General features: G+C 49.8%; 1 long non-coding RNA gene and 1 other non-coding gene across 3 annotated transcripts; both read left to right on the top strand.

The window, feature by feature from the left end:
- The first annotated feature begins 4,902 nt into the window (after positions 1-4,902).
- Positions 4,903-7,780, top strand: LOC114005284 (uncharacterized). Of its 2 annotated transcripts, XR_003547162.1 has the most exons (4): positions 4,903-4,998; positions 5,260-5,377; positions 5,787-5,929; positions 6,363-7,780. It is a non-coding gene; the product is annotated as an uncharacterized LOC114005284 (long non-coding RNA). The 2 variants fall into 2 exon arrangements; XR_003547163.1 differs by lacking the exon at positions 5,787-5,929.
- LOC114005288 (small nucleolar RNA SNORA26) lies at positions 5,774-5,894 on the top strand. The gene has a single exon (XR_003547165.1). It is a non-coding gene; the product is annotated as a small nucleolar RNA SNORA26 (small nucleolar RNA).
- Positions 7,781-10,075: the final 2,295 nt, after the last annotated feature.

Raw genomic sequence — 10,075 nt, 5'->3', positions numbered from 1 at the left:
CCAGGTCCAGTATTTGAACCGTAGTCGGCCATGTGGGAGTGTCCAGTGCCTTAACCACCATGTCACCTGCTGGTCCCACCTTTGGCAAAATTTTTTAAAAAGCTAGCCGTCATTGCAATGATGAAGGAAGAAGCCCTGCAGAAGCAGCTAGGCTGTGCTGGGACTGCACGGAAGAACAGCAGCACCTGGGCAGCAGAGGTCGAGCGTCCTAAATCCACCTCCTGCAGTGTCGGTTACACCCTTCACTGGCACGAGCCCTATCCAGGGCCTACGAAGGGCTTTAGCAATGTGTCCACATGGTCATACGTTTCTGTCACATGCACAAAAGTGTGATGTTTTGCTATTTATTCATTTATTTAGTAAAGAAAGACCGTCTGAACTGTATAAGCTTCAGTCCTCACAAAGCCTGGCTCCTCCAGTATCTCTGGAGCCACCAGTGCATGGGGAGGCGGGTGCAGACAGTAGTGGATCGATCAGTATAAGCTTCTAAATATTGATCATAAATGTACAAGAGGCTGAGGTATGACACGGGGTCTGCCACCTGCTTAGACTGGCGGTGGGGTCCTGGTAACGAAACTGGAGCTAGGTGTGTGTCCCGGGAAGTCCCCGAGCACACCGGGTGTGTGTTCATGACTGCACCAGCCGAGACTGGGCGTGGATCAGTGTGGAGACCCTGTTGGCAGTGGCCCGCTTTCTCTCTCATGGAACAAACTTTTTTTTTTTTTTTTTAAGACTTTAAATAAGAAGAAATACAAATTTTCTTCTGTTCTGTCTTTAGAATTGAATTAATGCTTGCACAACACCCTTAATAGGTAACTAGCTAATTAAAAGAGAAATGTTTCCTTCACCTGCCACTTAATCAAATTTCGCATTTTCCTGCTATTTTTCCAAATGAGTCACTGTGCAAAATATAAACCATGTCGCGGCCCCGGCTAAGCTGCCTCCTCTGTCCACACTGCTGCTGTCTGTGACCTTTCCTGTTACCAGAGCCCATCGACTTTCACACTGAGTCCGCCAAGCTCTGCAGAAATTGCATCCCACGGCTCAGCAAAACAGTTTGCCATGCATTTAAAATAACTTCTCTAGGTAACTGTCACATTTTTCTCAGTGAAGAAAAAATTGCCAAAACTTGGAGAAGAAATATAATCACCGATACACGAAACCACTGGATCTTAGTAGAGCCCTTGTTGGAACAAATTCTTGATGCTTAGGGCCACAAAGATGCCACTTAAGTCACTCAAGGTACCCAAATACCTCTGCAGAGGCCTCTTCTGTATCCAGGCGACCTAGACACATCACGCCCCCTTTCGGTCTCCAGCCATAGCTAGGAACCGCAGCAGGGGCGGGGGAGGGCGTGATGAGTGTGTTAAGGCACGTCTGTCGCAGAGGGCGTGGAGAGCACAGGGAGAACAGTGAAGCCATCACAGGAAGGTCATTCTGCTGACCAGGGTGCTGCTGCCACGGCTTAACCTGCCTCCAGGTGAGACGAGAGCTCCAGACAAGGCACTCTGTAACTGTGGGAGGTGTGGGCTGTCCTACCCTGTAAGGCGCTATACTTTATTCTGATGGTGCATTACGAAAGCCTAAAATCACCTGTATTTTGTTTTGGGTAATGAAAATGATTACATAGGAACCAGCAGTTAGCGTAATGGCTACGTCACTGAACTCCCATGCAGTCAACCCCAGTTCGAGTCCCAGACCTGCTGACTTAAACTCATGGCGGGCGCGAGTGTGTGTGTGTGTGCCCAAGATCCCGAGAAAAGAATGGAGGAGAAGGGATTGCAGCGGGGCCATCCCCCTGGGGAGTGATTTCTCACTTTCTGTCTCTCTGTCTCTCTGGCAGGCACTCGCACCCTATAGCAAAAAAAGAACCTCTCCCAAAAAAAGAAAAAAAAAAAGATTACATAAATACATGCCTATTGTGAAAAATTTAAACAAGGGTCACCAGGTGCTATGGAGGTTAAGGTGCCGGATTCAACATGGCTGACAGAGGGTTTTGAGTCCTAGACCCAAGGGCTTGAAAATCACACCAGGCACATGTGCGTGCATGCCCAAAATCCCAAGAATGGAAGAGAGGAACTGTGGAGTGGTCATCCTCCCTAGGGAATGCTTTGTCACCTCCCCCCTTTCTGTCTTTCTCTGGCGAGCATACACACCCTATAGCAAAACTGAAAAAAAATTAAAGGTACATGAAATGCCACCACTTTGAGAGAACCACCACTTGGGGCCAGCAGATGGTGTAGTGGTTACGTCACTGGATTTTCACATGATCAACCGCCATCCAAGTCCCACATTTGGCGGCTTAAAAATCACACCAGGTGTGTGTGCATGCATGCCCAAGATTCCAGGAGGAGAATGGAGAAGGGATTGTGGCATGGTCATCCCTGCTGTGGAGTGATTTCTCATTTTCCCTCCCACTGTCTCTCTATCTCTCTCTCTCTATCTCTTTCCAGTAAGCACTCTCATGAGCCCTCAGGCAAAACTTATAAAAAAATAAAAAGAGCAAGCCACATTGTAGTAGCCATCCTTTCACACACAAGGACTTGTACATACACACACATAGTATATACGGGGAGCTACATATGAAACGGCTTCAAAATACTCATTGAAAAACAGAAGTACAAATTTATTGTGGTGCAAACATTTTTGAAGTTGGCGTGTGGTTTTTACATAATAACATTTTCCAAGACTTTTTTTTTTTTAAATGTTACCTCCCCATGGTGCCTGGTCATGCTGCAATGACCTTTCCTCCATTTTTCCACCCCGTTGGGATCTGGGGGACACACACACACACAGACCCGGTGTTTTTTATGCTGCCAGAGGTGAGCTTCAAACTATGGCCAATCACGTGGGATCCAGCTCTCCCACCCACCAGGCCATGGGGCTGGCCTTTCCAGGAGCTTTTTGAAGACCCCTCAAATACAGGTTGCAGTTTGAGTCCTGGACTGGTGGCCAAAGAATCATGCTGGGTGCGTGTGCGTGCATTCCCACAGGGGAATGGAGAAGGGATTGTGGTGTGGCCATCCCCCCAGGAGTTGATTTCTCACTTTCCCTCTCACTGTCTTTGTCTCCATTAAGCTCATGCACCCTATAACAAAAAACCCTTTAAAAAAATTAGGTGTGTAAAGTGGCACTCAGTAAATGATTTTTTTTTTTTTTTTTTTTGCTATAGGGCGCATGCGCTCGCCAGACAGAAAGAGAAAAACAGAGAGACAGAAACAGAGAAATCACCCTTCAGGGTGGATGGCCATGCCGCAATACCTTCTCCATTCTCCTCTCGGGATCTTGGGCATGCACACACACGCGCCCAGCGTGAGTTTAAGTCACTGGGTCTGGGCCTCAAACCACGGTCGACTACGTGGGAGTCCAGCGACATAGCCATTGCTAACTGCTGGTCCCTAGTAAATGATTTTCATTACTGTCACAATTAGGGAGCGGGTCAGTAGCAGTGCCCGGGTAAGCAGAGGGGAGAGTTTGGAAAGAATGAGGACAGAAGGCTGGACAGAAAGCAGGAGGGGGCTGCAGGAATTAGAGGAATCAGACAGGAGTTGGGGTCCACCAGTGCAAAAGTGAGGTGCCAGGGAGGGAGTGGCTAAGCACCAAAGAGGCAGGATAAGGTACTTTGGTCACAGTGAGGTCACTGTGACCTTGGAGAGCCTGGTGCCAGGGAAATTAGCATGTAAGGCAGGCTAGGCTGGGCTGAGGAGTGAGAGCAGAGAGGATGCAGACACGGAGAACCGTCTTTCCTGAAGGTCTCTTAGGAAGGAGAACGCGCACGGTGTCTGGGGACGGAGGGACCTCTGATGGGATGGCTTGTTCAAGTTGAGAGACCGAGTGTATACAAGGGGACTTCAAAAAGCTTCTGGGGAAATTAAAGTACACGTTTATTTTGGTGCAAAAAACCCTTGAAATCCATGCACCACACCACCAGCTGATCTGATGATAGATAAGTAGATAATAAATTTATATAAATGTTATTTGTTATAAGCCGTGTGCTTGCTGGAGAAAGACAGAGCCCGGCATGTTTTTCCAGCCGCTGGGTCCAGGACTCTAACCGTTCTACGTAGGGTCCGGCTCATAACCATGGCTCAGCTGGCAGGGATAAAAGATATTTTGAAGACTATTGTGAACAGATACGTGGCACTCAAACAACAACGGAAGCTCTCATTTGAGCCCAGTCCGATCGCACCCCCCTTATCTCTTGGCCAAGTGTGAGTCTGTCTTCTACGCATGCCGAGGTGGCTACACCCCGCCGCTGGAGGTCTACTTACTACGCACTCAGTGCATGGACCCCGAGCACGAGGGAAGGGGGCAGCACAAAGCTGTCCTTCCGGAGCTAGGAGGGGCTCTGGGACGAGCTCGCCGAACAGGACGTGGTTTCAGCTTCCCTCCAAGCAGACGGTTTGGCCAGAAGCACACTCCGGCCTAGTGCGCTTTCGGGAACGGAGTCCCAGAGCCCTGGCCCAGGGAAGGCGCCTGGGCCCGAAAGAGCAAGGTTCCTGAGGCCCTCTGCCTGACGAGGCTGCGACAAACCCAGTTCTCCGTCCCCAGCTCCCTGAGGTTTCCGGAAGGAATCTGCGGCAGGAAGGGCTGGCTCTACCTGCCGGACGCTTAGCCGACCAAGGGCCGCTTCCCGCAGCCAACAGCCAGCAGCACCGCGTTTTCCGAGACTTCGCAGGGATTGGCTGCCTAACCCCCTCGTCCCGCCCCCAGTCCACAGTCTTCCAACTGATTGGCTGTCGCTCCTTCCCTCCTTTCCCGACTCCCCCCCACCGCGCCTCGCCCCCAGCCCTCAGTGTTTCCAGGGATTGGCTGTAGGTTCCTCCGCCCTGCCCCGGCCCTGGCCTCAGCATTCCCGAGGATTGGCTGGGGGGTCCCTGCTCAGAGTCTTCCCCGGGATTGGCCGCCCGCCCCGCGGCCCTCCTCCCAGTCTTGCACAGCCCTCCTGTTCTCTGCGCTGTGCGCCTGTCGCCGGCCTCTTTTCACGCGGAGATGGCGGTGAGTGTGTCAGGGACCTCGGGCAGGGAGGTCTCCCGGCAGAGGACCTGGGCTTGTCCTGCGTCCCCTCGAGCTTTGCCCGCCCGAGCTTCGCGGCTCCCGGCGGCCAGAACGCAGGGGTAGAGCAGCTCTCGGCGGCCCGGGGGGCGGGCGGCCGTGCCCGTCTCCGGGTCGCGCGAGGCACAGGCGCCGCGTCCAGCGGCCCAGCGTTCCCCAGCGCAGGCCCAGGCGTCGTAACAAGTTTGCGCTCTGCTTCCCCAGGGCGGGTCTGCAGCTACTGTGTATCCGATCCCCGCCGGCCCTTCTCGCCTCCGCAGCTCGGGCGCCGAGAGTTCGTCTCTCATCTGCCGAAGCGCAGCGGCCTCAGTTCTTGGCGCAGGTATGTTCTTTCCTTGAGTAAAATGAAACGACCCAGGAGCCGCGCACGTGGCCAGTGACGGCCGCAGGGTTCCCAGGCGCATGCTTGGTGGAAAAGCGCTTAAGTAGTTGGTTCCCACATTGCTGATCACGTGGTTCGAATTCCGGCCGAGCGGTTTTAAAAAAACGCATCGAGTGGAATCGGAGCACCACATCCGTAGAGAAGTGCAGAAGGGATTGCGGCGCGATCACGTCCGTTGGGGTGCTTTCTCTCTGCAGTCAGAGCACGTGCTCCACCTAATAAACCAAAGAAAACAGAAACCGCTGAAGCACACCAGGTGTTTACAGGGAAGCAGTGCAGGAAGTAGAACACTTGTTTTAAAAAAAGAAAGAAAAAAATCTCAAATTGCCCTTTCCTGTGCCCTTTTAAGGCTGCCGCAGTGCTTTAAGAGGCTAACACAGAAGGGTAAAGTAAGTCTCCATAAAACCCAGAGAAGAGATGACCAGCTCCTCTTTGGATCCTGTCTGGAGTCACAACTGAACAAGAAATGTGTTTACACTTCCAGGACCTTTGGTATTTTTATACAGTTTCTAAAACATGTGATACATTTAAACTAATCTTTACTTTCATATCTTGGGGTATAACTTTTAGACTGTGCTGGGGATACTTGGTAGTATTATTAATAATTATTTAATTTTATTTATTCATTCATTAATTTAATTTGACCAGAGAGAGAAAGCAAGCTGCTAGATCCTAGACTTGAACCCTGATCAGCCATGTGGGAGTGTCCAGCGCCCTTAACCACCATGCCACCTGCTGGTCCCACTTGATAGTGTTTTAAAATAGGAAGGAAAATTTGGATACTTTGGTATTCTTTGTAAATGGGTTCAACTGAGGTGTGTACTCCGGGCTTTTTCTAAAAATGTCTGTGAAATGAGGCAAACTGGAAAAAAGTATAATGTTTTTGTTTAGAAGGTCTTTTAAAATCATCCCATTCTTTTTGTAGGTTAGAAGCCGGAAGTACCAGTTACTGGAGTTCTGCTGGAGTTCGGATGTCCCAATGCTGGTATTTCAATGGACTTAGACCAACTGAAGTTCTGTCATTGCGATAGGATAGGAAAGCATGATTAAGGAGGTCAGATACGGTCCCTTAACCTGGTCCCTGCACTGCCACCAGAGTTAGAGCAGCAGGATAGTGCTGGTAGTCTCAGGGCTGTGTGAACTGGTACCTCATTTTCACCTTTGAATTCTTACAAATCTGAAGTAGAGATTGTTCTTCCAATTTGCAGATGAAGAAGCAGGCCAGATGGTAGCTTAAGTTCTACCACATGTATGCTATAAGCTGCTTGCTTTGGTTTTTTAGATGGTAAATTCAAGTCTTGTTTCAGTTAAATCAGTTGTGGGTTCAAGTCCTAGCAACACTATTTAGAGCATAAAATATAACACTGATGGGGTCCTTGTGATCATGTTCTTTGGGGGCTTCTTGTCCTTTGAGAATTGAAATGAGAAATGATTCTAGCATACCTAAATGCAGTCCGTTTGAGTTTGCTGTCACACTGCCTGCACTTAGTCCTCCCTGAGTTTGGGAGGAGACGGGGATGGGTCTTTAAACCGCTGTGGCACTCTCCAGCTAGACCTGTTCTGCCAAAGATGTGGGAAAGGGGATAAAGTCTCACATTGTCTTTTTTGATTTTACACCAAAATAAGAACCATCAGAAAAGCTGAAATTTGCAGCAGGGTGAACAGGCCTCCCCGAGGCAGCTGGATGACCTGTCCTTGCTAACTGCTGTCCACCTCCATGTATAAGCCAGGCAGACAGAGTAATGGATTGCAGGCCTTTCTGCTGGACCATCTAGGGCAGTGGCCACATAGAACCCTACTGCTCTGCTCCCTGATGCTGACAAGCTGTCCACAGCTGTGTAAAAATGACTGGCATTGATTCAAGCAGACCAGACTTGACTGTCCAGCCTCGAGAGGAGTCAGACCTAGATCCCTTAAGATTAATTTTTAAAAAAGGAAGCGAGGGGAGGCATTACTGAAACTGACTAGAATGAGCCTGTTGCCCGTACCTGTTTAGGTGTTCTTGCAGGCCTTATATGCAAAAGAATACATCTGACCTCAAGTTACCCAAAGAGGAATCAAAATAGGGAGGGACTGTGGGCACAACCGCAAGGGTAAGTCCAAGCTCTCCCAGGATGAGAACCAAAAGCGTGGGTTCCCAGAAGTCCTACATGCAGACCTAAGACCTAAAGACTAGAATATCCCTACCAGTAGCCAGTCCCAAACAAATAACCTGAGGGCCATCGACCCCACCCTTGCTAACTATCCAGGACAAGTCCTTTGCCCTGAATGGTCAGAGACAGATTGGAGCTTTACTTCTGTCCTGTAGCTGGTCAGTTAATGCAATAAAGTTTTGCTCTGAGACCTGGTGGTGTGGTTAATGGCTTCTGTGTGCCGGGCCGTGAGCACATCGTGTGGTTTGTTTTTTCATTATGCACATTTCCCATGGGCTTTGCGAAGATGCCCCCTATAAGCAGTTTATGGTAGCTAATTGCTTTGAACCTAGAGAAGTTTCCCAGTATTAGGTTCAGAGGGAGCATGTGTCAGCCTGTTGATGGGTGTAGCATAACGACCTATATGAGATGGAAAAGTGGATGGTGCTGGGTGAGTCACGTGAGAAAGCACTAGTGATGATGGAAGTTCCTGAGGGAAGACAGGTCCAGGGATGCGTGGGGCCTGCTCCGTGCCAGAACAAGCCATCCTTGTGTGTCTGTTCCAGTAGCTCATTTTCCAGAACTTCGAGGTGAGGGTGTTCAGGGGTCACCCTGGAGTCTATAACATTCTGGCCTTTATATCTAAGCTTTCTTACAGCCCCTATGATACTCCAAGTTCAGCCTCATAGAGAAGTCCTTTTCGTTATTTCAACTACCACTATGTTAACCACCCACAACTGGTAGAAAAGGGGAAGATTTATGCTTGTGTGTGCACCAAGCGGAGGGCATCTGTGACCTCAGTAGGGAAAATCTAAGGCCTGATGACCAAGGTGAGCTGCTTGGGTATTTATATACATTCCCCTCTGCCTACAGGACAGATCAATGAGCCCACCTTCCTCTTCAGGGCTGGGTATAGATGACCTGAGAGTCCAGGGAATGTGGCTGTTCCAGCCACAGGGAAACCAGTTACAAGGGCCCTGGTAAGGGACAGGGGGAGACCCCAAACAGGACAGCCACACGAAGACAGCAGAATGGGAAGTGTAGACTTGGGAGAGTGCCACCTCCCTGAAGCTGGGAGGCTGAAATACATTCCCAGTGCTAACCTCCCAGGGGGCACAGGCCCAACTAGGTGTAGGACACATTCCCAGTGCTAACCTCCCCAGGGGGCACAGGCCTAACTAGGTGTAGGACACATTCCCAGCGCTAACCTCCCAGGGGGGCACAGGCCCAACTAGGTGTAGGACACATTCCCAGTGCTAACCTCCCAGGGGGCACACACCTTAACTAGGTGTAGGACACCCATTTCTGACCTCTTACCTACGGGGCTCTGAGAATGAATTTCACCTGCATTAAACCACCAGGTTTGTGGTAATTTGTTACAGCGGCCAGAGGTAATTAATGCAGATGGCAAGCTTAGGGTCACGAAGTCTGGTGTGGTCGGAGCTAGAACCTCGCTCCAGAGGCACCCAGACTGCCTCCTACACGGTTTGTAATAGTGCCTTGCAGGTGGTTGAGAGTAAATCACTTCATTAGTGAATTTATAAATTCTCGAAATACAACGAGTTAACCAGGAGAAACATGAGTGGCTAAAATATGCAAGATTAGCCACTACCTCCTAACAAAGCATCAGCTGATGGGATCAATTTATAGTTTGTTGGGATGCCAGGTGCACACTTAATGTCATTTATACAATAAAATACCACATTGTAAAAATGCAGTAGCTGGTATAAATTAAGACAATAGGAGACTCGGTCTAATCATTTTTGGCCTGTGGACTACATAATTTGGGCCAGCAGGGTCCCAGAGGTAATGCAGACTATTAAAATGAGTTTTTCCATAAACTCAGCTTTGGCTTGTGAATCACAGGGTCACGGGGACGCAGAGGCCACTCCTGTCATGGACCAGAATGTCACTGTCCTGCCCATGATTACATGGATGCAGAGAAATGAGGTGCAGGGAATGTAAGCAACGTGGTCTGGTTAAAGGAAACATCTAGTGTTGCTTAAGGGACTATTGTGAAGGCTTTTGTTACTTCATTCGAATCAGTTACATGACAGGATGACTTCCAAACTACGTGAGTACTGGGCCCACTAAGATTAGGTCCTCACCTGGTCCTTCCCCTTTTGACCCCACACAGTCCAGTCACGCAGGACTGTTACCTGAAAGCTCTCTGCCCCTTCTGCACCAGTCTTCCGCTGCCTGCATTAATGACCTCCTCACCCTTTTCTCTGTCCCCCTGTTGGATCTCAGCCAGCCTTCTTCACTTGGCCACCTCTTTATTTTGTAGGTTTTTGTTTTGTGTGTCACAGGGCGCATGCACTTGGCAGAGACAGACAGTGAGGGAAAGTGAGCCACCACCTCCCGGGGGATGGCCGTGCTGCGATCCCTTCTCCGTTTTCCACGTGGACCTGGAATGATTCTTAGGCCACCAAGTCCAGGATTTGGATTGCAGTCGGCCATGAGGGAGTCCAGTGCCTAAACGGCGTCACCTGCTGACCTGATCCCT

This window comes from Tupaia chinensis, unplaced genomic scaffold (assembly GCF_000334495.1).
Source record: "Tupaia chinensis unplaced genomic scaffold, TupChi_1.0 Scaffold143615_1, whole genome shotgun sequence".
NCBI lineage: Eukaryota > Metazoa > Chordata > Mammalia > Scandentia > Tupaiidae > Tupaia > Tupaia belangeri.
This window is presented reverse-complemented; position numbering and strand designations above follow the sequence as displayed.